We start from the raw sequence: 18,813 nt of genomic DNA, 5'->3' as shown, positions 1-18,813 counted from the left end.
CAGAAAGTGACACTAAAGGACAGTTATCTTAATGTAAAGATTTTTCTTCATTTAGTAATTATAGCCGGACCTTTGAAATTTAACGCATTTCACTTGCTGACACGTGTGGTACAGTGATTGACTGATTGATTGATTTATTGGTTCTAATGGCCCTAGAACTTAGAAATACTTGAACCTAACTAACCTAAGGACGTCACACACATCCATACCAGAGGCAGGATTCGAACCTGCGACCGTAGCAGTCCCGCGGTTCCGGACTGAAGCGCCTAGAACCGCTCAGCCATCGCGGCCGGCGATTGATTGATTGATTAGTGGCGTACGGCGCTAAAGGGTGAGGTCATTGGTGCCCTTGCTTCAAATAAACACAGACGAAGCGATCTGTATATACCCTGGAACCCAGAAGGTTTCCTTTTTCCTACCATTGCATCAGAAGGAGAGCGTCCTGCACTTCTTGCACCATCCGATCTGCTGGCTACATCCGACCAATATCAAAAAGGGAACTTTAGGAATTTGAGTACATTAGAAATTTCTTGCCGCGATGCCGTCTCCTCTGCTCCAGTACCGTCAGGAAAGCAAACAATTTCTCATAAAGTGAAAACTTCTTTGATATCCTTACCTAAAAAACAATGTAGGGTTATACGAAGAAGCAGACGTTAAAACGCACTGCTTAAGCCCATCCGTATAAACATTATTTAATACAGATGACGGTTTAAAAGAATTCACTGGTGCGAGTACTTTCTACGTTATTTCTAAGGCATAACATATTCACGACGCATCACCAAGAGGCTTTATTGCAAAAACAGACTCATGGAGAACGTATTGTCTTGTTACTTTTGTTGTGCCTCGCATTTGACGTCAGCTGTTACGTGTCTGTCTATAAAAGAGAATATGAATTCATATACCTGTCAGTTCAATATAGCCATAAAATTTTTAGTATATGGAATACTAATGTTATAACAATAAAAGGCGTATCATTCAACATTCTGTTAATAACACTCAGTATAATGAATTCGGTTTTCGAGTTATACTGGGTGGTTTTAATTAAACTTTCCCTATTTAAAACGTCGTAGCACGAAAAATAGTTACCGTACAAGTACCAAACTTGCTAGTGTTAATGTACAGAGTATGTGGTGCATGATTTTCATGCGCCACGGCGCCACCGTCCATTTCCAACTACGGCCACCAGGTGCCGTAATCAGTCATCGTGATTCATAGTCTCTCACAGCTGACCAGTCGCAGTGCATTTGTTGACAGGTCAACATGAGATTGGACAAAGGACAAATGAATCTCTGTTATCAGAACAACAGTAATGCTGCAGCTGCACTTCGAGAATATTTCGGTTCCGTTTTGCGGGGAGGGGACCAAACAGCGAGGTCATCGGTCCCATCGGGGTAGGGAAAGATGGGGAAGGAAGTCGGCCGTGCCCTTTCGGAGGAACCATCCTGGCATTTGCCTGAAGCGATTTAGTGAAGTCACGGAAAACCTAAATCACGATGGCCAGACGTGGGTTTGGACCGTCGTCCTCCCGAATGCGAGTCCGTGTGCAAACCACTGCGCCACCTCGCTCGGTATCGAGAATATCGTCGGCTGAAAGGATTACCGAAGGGTCCTCTTTCTCCACCTGCTGTGCGGAGCATGATCCAGAAGTTCGAATCAATTGGAGTACTAGAAGTCGCTGCGGAAAGAGCTCGACGACGGTTGCACCACAGGTGGTGATGAAATCGCTGTTGCTATGGCAGACAACGCTGCGCGCCATTCCCTACCATCAGGCAGCGCGCATGCGGTGTCATGACAGTTGGACATCCTGTGGTTCAATGTAAGTAAGGTGCATCAGACCATACGTGCAAGATCCATATTGCGCAGCACCTTGCACCACAAGACGCACAACGATATGTTGACTTCGCTCTTCGCTTTCTCGCAAGGTTTGAAGTTGATGAGGGCAGGTCGTGGACCATCCTTTGGAGAGACGAAGCTCATTTTTCTCTGATGGTTCAGGTGAGCACACAGAACTGCTGAATTTGGGGATTTTCACCTCCAGTCACGGTGCATGAAGTACCTCTGTATGGTGAATGTTTCACCGTATGGTGTGGCTTCAGGATTACGTTCATTATTGCACCATTCTTTTTGAACAGATTGGCGCTGAAGGACCAAAACCGTCCAGTGTGACTTGCAAACGCTACTGCGACATGATTCTCCAGCTTGTCATATCCGCTCTACAGGAGAGAGACGCACTGAACTCAACAGTTTTCATGCTAGATGGGGCCCCAGCGCACATCGCGCGTGCTGTTCACCTGATTCTCCGAAACACATTCGAATTATCGGCCTATCGTCTCCAAATTCTTGGCCGGCAAGTTTACTTGATCTCACCACCTGTGATATCTGGTTTTGGGGCTACCTGAAGGACAGGGTTTACTAGGAGAACATTCACAAATGTGCTGATCTGAAGCCCAACGTATCAAGAGAGGAGCCAGTATATCTACGGACATGTAATGGTATGATGTACCGTAGCATCACAATGTCAGTGTTTAAATGGAATTAATTCTGGTTTATTTCTCTTCCCCATGTCCTTGGCATCAATGCTACCAAGTGTGGTCCACGTACGGTAATTAGTTTACGTGTTATAATGTGTTAAATAGGGAAAGTTTAATTATAGCCACCAGGTATATTCGATACACTTATCAGTTAATAATATAAGAAGTTGGCAGTAATTGCAGCGGATAGTATACATCATAGCTACTATGAGAAGCTCTTTGACTATCTCTTTTTGAGCAAAAACCTCGTGGAACTACAAATAAAATCGTCTTAAGATTCAGTTGAACGTAATGAAATACGTTCTCTGTCAGAACTAATGTATAATGAGGAAGAGCTGATTCCGGATATATAGAAAAATTCTTGACCGATTTACGCCAAATTTCTACTCGAACCCTAATAACCATTCTGACACACATAGGTTAATTTATTTTTTAAACAAAACTGTGCGAGTTTCCTGTTAAAACCGACTGCGAAAATGAAACTGCTGTGCTGTGAAAATGTGCAGTTCGTTCCGTTTTTCGCAGTCAGTCTTAACTGGGATAATTGGGCTTTTAAACCATTAGACAAATTGTTTCTCCCATATATATTGCTTATCCGTATATATACGAGTAGCTTCAAACAAAAATTGTATAGGTCTTACACAACAACGTGATATTTTGTTTTCTAACACACGGTATATTTTAATAGAAAACCTGTTTGGTAGAAAAGTCGGATTTACGGTGTGGAAAATGGGGTACCGATGGTGTGACACATCATAGAGATAGTATTTCCGATCTGTTTACTGATAAGCAGAATATACGTAACTAGTGTAATCGTTGCGAGCTTAACTCCGCACTGTTCACCGGGCAGCAGTCCCCCTTTTTGCCGAGTCACAGATGTTACGCCGCCACAATGGCTTATCGGCTTATGATTAGAATATTACTATGCAGACGAAAGCGTCTGAAATTTTTTAATAGTAACCGTTCCCAGAGTGCAATGCGAAATAACGCCATTGATGCTACTATTCTCACAGATCCAGCAGATGGAGCAGTCTCTCTCTCATACATCATATACCACTGATTCCAACTGATTTATCCATTCAATTCAAGTTAATTCGTTTGCAATAACATTAAAGAAGGCTCAAAGTCGGGCACTCAAATACGCTGAAATTGATTTAATGAGTGTGTTTTTACCATGGTCAGTTGTACGTGCTCTTTCACTACCACTTACTACACAGTATCCCAGAAACTAAAACGATATACAATTAGAGCGAAGGATATATTTTTTAAAACACCAACTGTGTACGCAACAGTATACAATTTACAAAAAAATGGCTCTGAGCACTATGGGACTCAACATCTTAGGTCATAAGTCCCCTAGAACTTAGAACTACTTAAACCTAACCAACCTAAGGACATCACACACACCCATGCCCGAGGCAGGATTCGAACCTGCGACCGTAGCAGTCCCGCAGTTCCGGACTGCAGCGCCAGAACCGCTAGACCACCGCGGCCGGCTACAATTTACACAGAACTGCCAGAAAGACTCTGAAAAGTTTGTAAGGGTGATGGAGGGGAGCTTGTGCTAAGAAATAATTGTTAAGAAAATTCAATATGTTGTACCGTTTCCGGGTTATTTAGCATTAAAGTCAGCCAAACGTCGTTGCGCCGTCAAATTCAAGCCCGTTCACGCCATAAAATGCGGTAATGCGAAATTATCCATGATTCCATGAGGTACCTCTTGTTCAGATGCATACTGCTAGTTAAAATATGCGTCTTTCGGAAGTGATAAATTTAACCTAGGCGTACAAAAACTATAATTGTTTTGTTTGAGGAAATTAAACGAACCAAAGGAGGTGGTGCAGTAGTTAGCAGGCTGAATTCGCATTTGGGAGGATGACGGTTCAAATCCTCGTCCAATCTTCCTGATTTAGGTTTTCCGTGATTTCCCTAAATCGCTTCAGGCAAATTCTGGTATGGTTCCTTTGAAAGATTACGGCCGATTTCCTTCGCTATCCTTCGCAATCCGATGGGATCGATGACCTCGCTGTTTAGTCCCCTCCCTCCAATCAACCACTCAAACAAGTTTGGTGACACTGTCTCCAGAAAAACGCATGAATCGCGCGCGCAATGGCCCGATTGATTAACTTAAATGCTAATTAACTCAGGACCGGTGTAACGCACAGAACTTTTTTCTTATACAAGCTTTTTAGAGTGTTTCTGACTATTCCGTATAATAGAATAGATGTGCTACAAAAATGTGCTGTTTCTTTTCTTCCTCGCAGTCGCTTCTAACTACTACAGCTGGGCATTTAAAAGTTAGACAAATATTTCGCGTGGTCAGTTCTACGATGCCCTTTCAGGAACTGGTTGTTCAGAAAACCTGTTCGTACTCTTACCACACAGTATCCAAAAAACGAATTTTGAAAATTTTGAAGTTTCGTAGTCGTATTGTGTGGAAAACAGTAAAGAAAACCTTAAAAACAATAAAACCTAAAGCGAAAGCAAAGAAGTGATTTTCGCCATATTTTGTATAATTTATTATAATTTCGATTTCAACGTCTTGAAAGCAAGTGAATTCGCAACGAGAATTCGAAATGTGCCTCACGAGGCATACAGGGATACCCCAGATTACAAAGTAGTTATAGACATTTCCATACATATTTACCGGCTGCGAGGCGCTGATACGTGGTGACAGCCTCTGGACCGAAATTTGTTATGCAATAAAGAATGTTTTATTAGCTCTCTTAGGGGTGAATCATGTCGTCTGTATAATTTCATGAAAGCTTTAGTCAAAAATGGAGAAAATTTCAAGTCTTCCCGCAAGGAGCCTTCATGCCTGTCAAAAGTGATTTTGAAGGAAGTCCCGAGATTCCAAAAAATATGTTCGATTCTAACTCTGGGTAATAAACAGCAGTAAGTGAAAGCAGACTTGAGTATCGTTAGAGGAGGATGTCACTGAATTCTTAGTCAGTCAGAAAGGACACACAAACTATTGCATTGCAGCCAACATGGTGGAGAGTTCAAGAAGTTCGGGTGTTTCATAAGAGTCGAGGTAAACAGTCACGTAGATTTATACCTGAAAATTTTGGTGCTCTCTGTGAGAAACAAGGTGATTGCTTTTATCAAGACAGCATGGAGTTATACCTTGCCTGCCACCAGTACCACTGACAAATGAAACCCAATGAAGGTGATGCCATACAGCGCAGCCTAGAAAGCATCTGATCGATCCTATTTGCAGTTGTGTACCAAGCAATCACCTTCAACATTTATTAACTGAAGCCAAGCATGCGGATGTATGTGAAGAGGAAGGGCAATACCACAAAAACAACTAAGAGGAGGCCCCAAATTCGTTTCTTTAACTGATGTATACTCCGCATTCAAGATCTACATGGCAACAGAAAACGAAATTGCTAATGTTCAGAATCTAGTTCCCATGTCATCAAGAGTCTTTTAAAATAAAAATTTCTAAAACATAATCCATGAATCCCATATAAGGTTGACACAAGCGAGAGAGAGACATGCTAGCAACGAGAAGACGCAGACAGTTTCAGATTTTCTCACTCAGGTGGCCATTAATTGTGACATATTTAGTTTCATGATCCGAAAACAACTTTATCACATCTTCAGTGCTTCAAAAATAGATAACAGTGAAAATTTGTTTTGATTCTTTTCTGGGTTATTGAGAAATATGAAATAAATAACGAAGTCATGTGCAGTGTGAATGCAGGAAGCGAGAAGTCTCTGCTTTTGTGCATACATTATCAATAAATCGACAGTATAAAATGATTTTCTATACAGACACGAAAATTCTAGAACAGAAGAATTTGGTGACTTTTTATTCATCTCCCAATTTCTCTTCCCGTGTTTGACGCTGGGGCTTGGTGAAACATATGTTTCGTCAGTGAATGCGCCTTATTGTAATGGTGTAGAACCATACTGACGATCTAACGTTTTTTATAATTTGATGTTGCTTACATTTCAGTTTCGAAAATGTAATTAAGGACTTCTTTTTCGTATTCTTCTTTGTACACACTCATTAATTTTCTCAGTCTTTTTACCACCTACTGCATATCTGTTTTTTTCCTAGAATTCTCTTCTTACCGTGTTACGTGGAACATTAAATTGCTTGTCTGGTGCGGAAAAAGGCACGTTATCATTCTTCACCGCCTCAGTCGCATTTTTCATCCCAACAGGAATCGATGATCTTTGTTTATCCATTATGGATCGTGGGACGATGGCTGGCATGAACTTCTTGATGCAATAATTTACCAACAGCCGTATGATTTGTAAAAGTTTATTTTATGAACTTCTATGTGCTACCAGTTTCGTCATTACATTGATGCCATCTTCAGGCCCCACTATGACGAGTGGTAGCACATAGAAGTTCATAAAATAAAATAAACTTCTACAAATCATACGACTGTTGGCAAATTATTGCATCAAGAAGGATTCGATGATTGTTGCTCTCATTTCTAGACAAATTTTCTGTGCCTCTTGATGCTCTCCTATCCCCATGAACCATGGACCTTGCCGCTGGTGGGGAGGCTAGCGTGCCTTAGCGATACAGATGGCCGTACCGTAGGTGCAACCACAACGGAGGGGTATCTGTTGAGAGGCCAGACAAACGTGTGGTTCGTGAAGAGGGGCAGCAGCCTTTTCAGTAGTTGCAGGGGCAACAGTCTGAATGATTGACTGATCTGGCCTTGCAACACTAACCAAAACGACCTTGCTGTGCTGGTACTGCGAACGGCTGAAAGCAAGGGGAAACTACAGCCGTAATTTTTCCCGAGGGCATGCAGCTATACTTTATGGTTAAATGAAGATGGCGTCCTCTTGGGTAAAATATTCCGGAGGTAAAATAGTCCCCCATTCGGATCTCCGGGCGGGGACTACTCAAGAGAACGTCATTATCAGGAGAAAGAAAACTGGCGTTCTACGGATCGGAGCGTGGAATGTCAGATCCCTTAATCGGGCAGGTAGGTTAGAAAATTTAAAAAGGGAAATGGATAGGTTGAAGCTAGATATAGTAGGAATTACTGAAGTTCGGTGGCAGGAGGAACAAGACTTTTGGTCAGGTGAATACAGGGTTATAAATACAAAATCAAATAGGGGTAATGCAGGAGTAGGTTTAATAATGAATAGGAAAATAGGAACGCGGGTAAGCTACTACAAACAGCAAGGTGAACGCATTATTGTGGCCAAGATAGATACGAAGCCCACACCTACTACAGTAGTACAAGTTTATATGCCAACTAGCTCTGCAGATGACGAAGAAATTGAAGAAATGTATGATGAAATAAAAGAAATTATTCAGATAGTGAACGGAGACGAAAATTTAATAGTCATGGGTGACTGGAATTCGAGTGTAGGAAAAGGGGGAGAAGGAAACATAGTGGGTGAATGTGGATTGGGGGAGAGAAATGAAAGAGGAAGCCGTCTGGTAGAATTTTGCACAGAGCATAACTTAATCATAGCTAACACTTGGTTCAAGTATCACAAAAGAAGGTTGTATACATGGAAGAATCCTGGAGATACTAGAAGGTATCAGATAGATTATATAATGGTAAGACAGAGATTTAGGAACCAGGTTTTAAATTGTAAGACATTTCCAGGGGCAGATGTGGACTCTGACCACAAACTATTGGTTATGAAGTGTAGATTAAAACTGAAGAAACGGGAAAAAGGTGGGAATTTAAGGAGATGGGACCTGGATAAACTGAAAGAACCAGAGGTTGTACACTGTCTCAGGGAGAGCATAAGGGAACAATTGACAGGAATGGGGGAAAGAAATACAGTTGAAGAAGAATGGGTAGCTCAGAGGGATGAAGTAAAGAAGGTAGCAAAGGATCAAGTAGGTAAAAAGACGAGAGCTAATAGAAATCCTTGGGTAACAGAAGAAATATTGAATGTAATTGATGAAAGGAGAAAATACAAAAACGCAGTAAATGAAGCAGGCAAAAGAGAATACAAGCGTCTCAAAAATGAGATGGACAGGAAGCGCAAAATGGCTAAGCAGGGATGGCTAGAGGACAAATGTAAGGATGTAGAGGCTTATCTCACTAGGGGTAAGATAGATACTGCCTACAGGAAAATTAAAAAGACCTTTGGAGAAAAGAGAACCACTTGTATGAATATCAAGAGCTCAGATGGAAACCCAGTTCTAAGCAAAGAAGTGAAAGCAGAATGGTGGAAGGAGTATATAGAGGGTCTATACAAGGGCGATGTACTTTAGGACAATACTATGGAAATGGAAGAGGATGTAGATGAAGATGAAATGGGAGATACGATACTGCGTGAAGAGTTTGACAGAGCACTGAAAGACCTGAGTCGAAATAAGGCCCCGGGAGCAGACAATATTCCATTGGAACTACTGACGGCCTTGGGAGAGCCAGTCCTGACAAAACTCTACCATATGGTGATACAGGCGAAATACCCTCAGACTTCAAGAAGAATATAATAATTCCAATCCCAAAGAAAGCAGGTGTTGACAGATGTGAAAATTACCGAACTATCAGTTTAATAAGTCACAGCTGCAAAATACTAACGCGAATTCTTTACAGACGAATGGAAAAACTGGTAGAAGTCGACCTCGGCGAAGATCAGTTTGGATTTCGCAGAAATGTTGGAACACGTGATGCAATACCACCCCTACGACTTATATTAGAAATTAGATTAATGAAAGGCAAACCTACATTTCTAGCATTAGAAAAAATATGGTTTAAATGGCTCTGAGGACTATGGGACTTAACAGCTATGGTCATCAGTCCCCTAGAACTTAGAACTACTTAAACCTAACTAACCTAACGACACCACACAACACCCAGTCATCACGAGGCAGAGAAAATCCTGACCCCGCCGGGAATCGAACCCGGGAATCCGGGCGCGGGAAGCGAGAACGCTACCGCATGACCACGAGCTGCTGACAGACTTAGAGAAAGCTTTTGACAATGTTGACTGGAATACTCTCTTTCAAATTCTAAAGGTGGCAGGAGTAAAATACAGGGAGCGAAAGGCTATCTACAATTTGTACAGAAACCAGATGGCAGTTATAAGAGTCGAGGGACATGAAAGGGAAGCAGTGGTTGGGAAGGGAGTGAGACAGGGTTGTAGCCTGTCCCCGATGTTATTCAATCTGTATATTGAGCAAGCAGTAAAGGAAACAAAAGAAAAATTCGGAGTAGGTATTAAAATTCATGGAGAAGAAGTAAAACCTTTGAGGTTCGCCGATGACATTGTAATTCTGTCAGAGACAGCAAAGGACTTGGAAGAGCAGTTGAACGGAATGGACAGTGTCTTGAAGGGAGGATATAAGATAAACATCAACAAAAGCAAAACGAGGATAATGGAATGTAGTCGAATTAAGTCGGGTGATGCTGAGGGAATTAGATTAGGAAATGAGACACTTAAAGTAGTAAAGGAGTTTTGCTATTTGGGGAGCAAAATAACTGATGATGGTCGAAGTAGAGTGGATATAAAATGTAGACTGGCAATGGCAAGGAAAGCGTTTCTGAAGAAGAGAAATTTGTTAACATCGAGTATAGATTTATGTGGTTCAAATGGCTCTGAGCACTATGGGACTTAACATCTATGGTCATCAGTCCCCTCGAATTTAGAACTACTTAAACCTAACTAACCTAAGGACGTCACACAACACCCAGCCATCACGAGGTAGAGAAAATCCCTGACCCCGCCGGGAATCTAACCCGGGAACCTGGGCGTGGGAAGCGAGAACGCTACCGCACGACCACGAGATGCGGGCAGATTTATATGTCAGGAAGTCGTTTCTGAAAATATTTGTATGGAGTGTAGCCATGGACGGAAGTGAAATATGGACGATAAATAGTTTGGACAAGAGGAGAATAGAAGCTTTCGAAATGTGGTGCTACAGAAGAATGCTGAAGATTAGATGGGTAGATCACATAACTAATGAGGAGGTATTGAATAGAACTGGGGAGAAGAGGAGTTTGTGGCACAACTTGACAAGAAGAAGGGACCGGTTGGTAGGAGATGTTCTGTGGCATCAAGGGATCACAAAATTTAGCATTGGAGGGCAGCGTGGAGGGTAAAAATAGTAGAAGGAGACCAAGAGATGAATACACTAAGCAGATTCAGAAGGATGTAGGTTGCAGTAAGTACTGGGAGATGAAGAAGCTTGCACAGGATAGAGTAGCATGGAGAGCTGCATCAAACCAGTCTCACGGTTGAAGACAACAACAACAACTTTATGCTCTAGTGTCTGAAACAAAATCGAACAGGTACAGGAGACAATTTTAAATTGTTTTTGCAGTAGGTCAATTTTAACCGAAACCAGATGCCTTTAAATATGATCAATTTCTCAATGATATTAACTCCTCGCAAAGGGATGTAAATACGGATGATAGCTTTGTGTATGACTGTACTTTGAGACCGTCTCTAGTAATAAGCGTGATGCAAGGAAGAAACTCGTATTGGGGTCAAAATTAAAAACTATCTGTGGGACAAAGTGGCCACCCTGAAACTATAAAACAGAGAAAATAACAAGTATTTAAATTTATAAGCCAATAGATGTTTAAACATTGGTGCTGTTAATAAATATGAGGTAACAAGAATAATATAAATGGCTCATTTTACATCAGACCACTGAAAGAGAGACTGTATTACAAAATAATGGAACAAGCTTTCTCATTCAAACTCAGCTCCTGACCAATTCATGGCAGGCAGCAGCACTGTTCAGGGCAAAAATATGAAATGGTCACTTTCCCTCCTTTGGTTACTTTGCCCTACCTTCGCTTATTGTTCTATGGGTAACAGTTATCTCGGTTTCCATGGTACTCCTGATAATAATGGAAGGTTTCATGGTACCTGTGGACTACATGGACACTGTTACCAACCACTTGCTTCCTTTCATGTTTGATGTCTTCCGAAAATACTAACTGTTCATCATACGAACCTGTTTCCGCATCGAATACCTGTCGCATTCGGAAATATTTAGAAACTGACGTGAAACGTTGCAGGAAGGTATGATTCTCCATGCAAAAATGATAGAAAAAAATTAAATTTATCTTCGTTCTGGACAAGTTCCACTTCTTCGCCTGTTCCTTGCGATGAGACTGATGATAACATGGCTTTCTCTAAGTATACCTATGAACTGAGGAAGCAGGAAATTAGTTCTTGACTCAGTAGACCGCGGTTCCGCTAGTGGGCAAATTAAATAATGGAGCTCCAAAGACGAACTGTTTTGTACAAAGATTTTTGCTGGTACCCAGAAGGGTAGAATTTGAGACTTCCCTGCTACAGTACACGACAGGAAGTGCTGCAGAATGTTGACGGAAAGACAGCGGGCGGTGCGAATCTCGAGTGCTGTCGAGCAGCGCGCGTGGCTGGCTCATCTTGCCTAGGACTGTGACGCGGGCAGGCCTACTTGCAGGGGAAGCCTCAGCCTATGACAACGTCTTGTCACGCCTGGCCATCATCCAGGGCGAACATGCACCGCGCACCTGACATAGACCGGTGGTGGCAGTGTTATTCTATTGATGCATCCACCAAAGCTTCCACAATATCTGTGACAGTGGTCGAAAGCACTATGACAGATGCAGACCACGTGATTATTATTGCACACCACTGGCACCCCTTTATGCATGATTCTTTCTCCGACAGCGATGGCATCTCCCAGCCAGATTACTGTCCGTGTCACAAGACTAGAATAATGCTGCGTTGGTCTGAGGAGTATGAAAGTGAACTCACTTGTTGATGGGCAGCAAATGCCTGGTCTGAAGCAGATGGAACACATTTGGGATGCTACAGGGCGCCAGGCTTGCACAAACCACCAGTCCATAAATTATGGCGTTGTCTGTGCGTAGATATCCGGTACCACATAGCTCCAGAAAACTACCAAAGGCTTGTTAAAGCCATGCCAAGCAGAATGGCTGCTATTTTATCTCCCAGTGGAGGACCAACAAGCTATTAAACAAGTGATTATAACATTTTGGCTCAAAGTGGTGTGGGAGGAAGTAACCTGAGAGTAAGACAGCCTTGTGGAAGTCGGGGTGGGATACCTGGTTCAGTTTCAATGAAATTCTTTCATAGAGTAAGAAACTAGGAGATCTCCAGAGCTGCTGAAGACCCAGATGACGTTAAGGGAAGCGAAGGAAGTAATGTAAGTAAAACTATGGAATAGAGAAATTTCAACAAAACTATGAGGGGAAAGAAATACTAATATAAGACACCCCTAGCATCACTTTTCTGGTGGTGGGAATAGGTGTATTAAAGTGATCACTTGCAAGTATACTTCGGGAATGTCCGGAACAATTTCGACCAAACTTAATACCTATATGAGAAACTACAAGGAAAGAAGTACTGTAGAGGTGGCCGGAAGGTGTAAAATAGAAGACAAAAATTCGAAAACGAACTATATTAATATAAAATTCACAGGTTACACGGTCGATAAGTGGGGCGGTGATAGTCCTGAAGAAATTGAAGCATTAGGAGCGAGAGCGGTGGAATGAAGGGTTGAAGTGTAAACCATAACTGGAACGCTTAGAGCAATTTGAACGAAATAACATCTTTAAAAAAATGAGACATTTAGTATCGGGAAACCGCTAGCGAAGGCGATGACTATAGGGAAAAGAAGAGTGAGACATTCGCATGATGAGACGTACGCGTAACTGTGGAAATCCTGGAGAAATTTCAGTAGTGTCCAGAATGAAAGGAATCACTGCAGTTTTTCCATATTTCATCAACGGAACGTTACTTCTTATGATTCATTTACGTATTAGTCCGACAACACGTACAATAGGCATGTTTTAAAGAATAATTAACATCTCAAGCCCTCATCGACAAATTTTGAGGTACGATATGTCTCTCATTTTTTATAGCCCTTTGCTTAAGTGTTCTGGAGGCTGCTCTTACTCTTGTTATGCAAGATACGAAAGCAATTCATGTGTAAATTCATTGTGGTACAGTACTTGCAGTGTTCCTTAGCATGTTTTCTCTGCATACGAGTATCTAACGCAGTCTGAAACAAAAATTATTTGAACTGAGTTGCATAATTACATAACTCTCACTGGATATCTTTTTTATCATGTGTAGGGAACATTACTCCAATTGCAACCATACCTGAGCTAATTAGCCGAGTCAATTATGTGTTTACAGACATGAAACCCAACCCCGCAGTATTAGACAGTTATTACTGTTATGGTATCAATCACGTAATGAGGATTAGAGCAGACAGCTTCGTTATTTTAAATCATATTATTGGTCTTATACAGCTTTAGAAAAATGTAATTCTGTTCTGTAGATATTCACAGAATCTTAAGTACCTTCCATAAGGGGAGTTCATTCTCCGATTGACGGGCGTACACTCCTTAACGGAAACGAATCTTTCTTTCTGTGATTTAACGATCCTTTCAGTGTATATGTGAGCTAAAACATCCAGTATAGAGATGATAATATTTAATGCCGAATATCCTAACAATTCATTATCACAAAATTGAGGCTGCTTACATAAGATATTCACACGCAATACTGTTTATTAATAAAAGGCAAATGAATTAGAAGTAACTGCGCGTCAAACATTCGCCTAGTTTCTGCAGTCTCATTAAATTTATTTCGAAGATTTACTTGTCATAGTAATTTTACAGTAAATGTAGTGATCAAGATTCCTGTTATAAAAAACTGTAACAAATTATAAAAAAGAGGAGAAACATGCAAAGTTTACCAATTCAGGAGTAATCAGCACATCATAATTTCTATTTCGGCTTTAGGAGTCTTTCGGTGTGATGTTTATATGACCGACATGCACCTCTTGTAACAGCGAATTTCGTGGTTGTTTTTAAACCAGTCACGTGGCACATAATCCAGCCTGCTGATCACATAACTCCAGTGGCTGCGGAATATTTCCCAACTGTATACATCGGAGGGATACGTTGCAGCGCAGCAAACATAGCGTATCGCTAGAACCAATGACAAGGGAGCTTCGACTCTATAGCAAATATTGAGTACCCATAAAGCCGTTCAGACCCAGGAATTTCGCTCATATCGCAGCAAATATTGGATATCTATCAAACTGCTAATGTGTGCAGTCGTCCATAACTTAACGATCTCTCTCGAGACAGTGAATCACAATGCAGACTTCCGATTTTCGTCTTCATCACTCTAATACATTGAGGCGACAAAAGTCGTGGAATAGCGATATGGACGTAAACAGTATCGCGCACACATGATATAAAAGCACAATGCGTTAGCGGACTTGTTATGTATGCGCAGGTGATGCATGTGAAAAGGTTTCCGTGTGATTATGACCCTACGACGGGAATTAACAGACTCGGAAAGCCGAATGGTAGTTTGAGCTTGAACCGTGGGACATTCCAATTCGGAAATCGTTAGAGTATTCAGTATTCCCAGATCCACAGTGTCAATAGTGTGCCGAGAATTCAAAATTTCTGGAATCACGTCTAACCACGGACAATGCAGTGGGCGACGGCCTTCACTACGCAGCAGCGTATGCATAGAGTGGTCAGTGTTAACAGACAGGCAATACTACGTAAAATAACTGCAGGATTCATTGTGCGACGTATGAGGAACATATCGATTAGCACACTGCGGTGAAATCTGGCGTTGATGGGCAGCAGACGACCGACGCGAGTGCCTTTGCTTACAGCACATCACCTACGGCGCCTCTCCTTGGCTCTTATCAGTTGGATCCTAGACGGATGGAAAGCCGTGGCGTGGTCAGATGAGTTCCGATTTCAGTTGGTAAGAGCTGGCGGAAGGCTTCGAGTGTGGCGCAGTCCTCGAGAAGCCATGGACCCGTCAACAATGCACTGTACAAGCTGATAGTCGCTACGTAATGGTGCAGAGTGTGTTTTCATGCCAAGGCCTGGACCGATCATTGAGTGGAAATGGTAATGTTCGGCTGTTTGAAGACGATCTGCAGCCTTTAATAGATTTCTACTTCTCAAACAACGATTTCATGTCACCGGACCACAACTGTTCGCCATTGATTTGAAGAATATTCTGGACAGTTAGAGTGAACAATTTGGCTACCCACATCGTGCGACATGAATCCAATCGAACATTTATGGGACATAATCGAGAGACCAGTTGGTGCACAACATCCTGCACCGGCGGCACTGCCGCAATTGTGGACGGCTATCGAGGCACCATGGCTCAGTATTTCTGCAGGGGACTTCGAACGATTTGTTGAGTCCATACTACATCGAGTAGCTGCACTATGTCGGACAAAAGGAGGTCCGACACGATATTTGGAGGTATCCCATCACTTTTATCACCTTACTGCGTATCTTCGCTTGTATTGAAAGTAACAGGTATACACATTCCTAGAATTCCATACCTACCATACGATGCACATTTTCATCGATGCTTTTCTCTTCCATCAAAGGTTTAAATTTCGTTTATAGGTTCTGCTCAACCCGTATCTTGGCAGAGCCATCCTAGTCTCCACTTTTGTCCTCCGAACGTGGACAGTCTAGTGGCATCTATTTTAAATCACTCACAAAACCTTTTTTCGAAAGAATCCATGCAGCATGTACACTATCAACGTGCTTATCAGTATATACCAAAGTTAGATTATTGATCGATTTCCAATTTATACGTGATATTAACACTCTGAGAGATATTTTCACTGAGTCCGTTTAGACCAGACATGCATATCTCCTACTATCAGATATTTAATTTATTATAGTAAGAACCTTAACATCTATATGGAAGGTTTATAAAGCTCAAAATAAATTGTGTGATCATAGCTGTAGAGATTGACATTATTGCTTGCAAGATGTTCATTGTACTCTCGCGTACCTTCTTATGGCACCCAAACACTGCATGTTACTAGTTTACTCTCACAACAGCATAGCCGAAATGTAAGCAACATCAAATTATAAAAAACGTTAGATCGTCAGTATCGTTCTACACCATTACAATAAGGCGCATTCACTGACAAAACAAATGTTTCACCAAGCCCCAGCGTCAAACACGGGAAGAGAAATTGGGAGATGAATAAAAAGTCACCAAATTCTTCTGTTCTAGAAACTTCGTGTCTGTATAGAAAAACATTTTATACTGTCGATTTATTGATAATGTATGCACAAAAGCAGAGACTTCTCGCTTCCTGCTCCATGTCTGGCACAGGGGAGAAGAATTATAGAATAAAGTTTTAAACGAAAAAATATGTATTTTCTGTAAAGAAAATTTCACGCTCCTCTGCGACCGTGAATGTACATTCCGAAATCCGCACCCATACTGTAATTGGGACCTCTTACCCTTAAGAGTGGAAAGAAAATGAAATTTCAACAAAAGAAAAGTGAACGAATAAATGTCATGACGTGAATATGAATAAACACTGAATCATACGTATTTTATATACAAAAAGGATGCTTAGCACTGATGATCGAATAACATAGAAAATGAAATAGGGATGAAATGGTAAATCAGACATTTTGTTCTGACGAAATTAGGAATGTGCGTAGCTCAGTGAACGTCGGACCTGGACGTCGGACTTCAAATCTGGAGTCCAGTCCCAGGTCAGTCGGTTGTCTTTTTCATGTCTGTGAATTATTTGATGGTGTGACAATATGCTCTGTAGCCCTATGATTATCTAAGCACATTAAGGTGTACGGACCTCCTAAAACTCAGCAGAGCTGGAAGTTTGGCGGGAGACAAGAACGTACCACCACCAATAACACTGCAGTTTGCGAAGCATCCTTCGGGCTTAGGAAAGTTTAACCTTTAAACATTCAATCAAATTTGAAGTCGCAGTGATAAGGGTATCTGTAAGCTAAGGGAGCCAAATACAATGGACATATAGATGCAAAAGCCCTGTAAATCTTCTCAGTATCATCAACGACAAGAACGGATATACAGCCGGATTTCAGAAGACTACTACACAAAAATACAATGGTTACAGATAACAAACTCGTATCACTTGATACACTATGTAGATATTTTACATGTGCTTCCTTTTTTTTCCTTAATACTCTTTCTATGTCTACATTTTGATTCACTTCAAAATGGCTGGCTCAGCAGTCCCATAGAACTTAGAACTACTTAAACCTAACAAACCTAAGGACATCACACACATCCATGCCCGAGGCAGGATTCGAACCTGCGACCATAGCGGTCGCGCAGTTCCAGACTGAAGCGCCTAGAACCGCTCGGCCACAGGGGTCGGCTGAGTCACATCCTATTATATCTTTTATATCTTATTGCCAAAGCTTCAAAAGCTGCCTTCAGAACACTACAACCTGTATTTTCCCATTCTTCAGCAATTTCTTCAGTATTGGGTTTTATTAACAATTGTTCGTTTAATTTCTTTTGGTTTAGGATCTGTATGCTTTTCTTTTGTAATAAATTATTCGCTATTTGTTCTGTAGAAAAAAAGTAAACCACTTACAAGCTCCAGAAAATAAATAGCTGCACTAATAAATATGAAGCCTACGATGTAGCACGAAAAAACACAAGTAGTGAGGATATGGAACACAGGATAATTTAAACATAGCGAGTTGGACTCTTAGAGGAGTCGCAAACATAGGTTCTGATTTAGTTCAAGAAATGGAATACGTGAAAAATAGATGTATTAGCTGCAATGGAAATGAAGAAAAAGACGAAAGGATGAGAGGTGATTACTGATGTGGTTATGTTTTACAGAGAAGTACCGGAAGACAACAGAGCTAAGCAGTAGTGAAAATAATTTACTGTAATCGTAAATTAAGGCAGATGGTAGCGCAGTTGTTAGGCATTTGTACGGGTTAGTTCATACATCCTGTGCGTGTTTCCTTTGCGTTATCTAGGCACGGACTCGTGTTTCAACATCGATTAGAATGGACAGGGACTGTGATTGCTGTGTTCAGATGAGGGCTGCGTTGGCACCCCTTCGCTCACAGCCGCAGGTGGCGCTGACTTCGGTTGCGCAGCTTGAGCCTGTTGCCAATGGGCACCACTGTGGGGAGCGAGACTTGGGTATCACGGGGATGTCAACCTCGTCCCGTCTGTCCCCAAATAGGTCTGCCGCTGTGGTTGCCCCGGTTGCTGCCCGCAGTGGGGCTGAGCCCTCGCCTGTGGTTGATTGGGAGGTCGTTCCAAGGCGTGGCAGGCAGCGAAAGACGTCCCTGGAGACTGATCAGAAAGCCTCCCCGGTGCGTCTGACAAACAGGTTTCAGGTTCTGTCTCTGGCTGAGCCAGAGGCAGCTGCCTGCCCTGTTTCAGAGGATGATTCTCAGCCTTCAGGGTCCGGGCAATGGCAGAGGGTGGGCTTATTGGTAGTTGGGAGCTCCAGTGTTAGGCGCGTAATGGGGCCCCTTAGGGATAT

At 41.9% G+C, this 18,813-nt stretch overlaps 1 long non-coding RNA gene across 1 annotated transcript in view; it reads right to left on the bottom strand.

The window, feature by feature from the left end:
* The window catches only part of LOC126234731 (uncharacterized), a 1,127,504-nt gene that overhangs the window by 517,523 nt on the left and 591,168 nt on the right, over positions 1 to 18,813 (bottom strand). The gene's annotated exons all lie outside the window — the stretch shown is intronic.

The sequence above is a fragment of the Schistocerca nitens genome, chromosome 2 (assembly GCF_023898315.1).
Source record: "Schistocerca nitens isolate TAMUIC-IGC-003100 chromosome 2, iqSchNite1.1, whole genome shotgun sequence".
Taxonomy (NCBI): domain Eukaryota; kingdom Metazoa; phylum Arthropoda; class Insecta; order Orthoptera; family Acrididae; genus Schistocerca; species Schistocerca nitens.
Note: the sequence above shows the minus strand (reverse complement) of the source record. Positions and strands in the feature narration are given on the sequence as shown.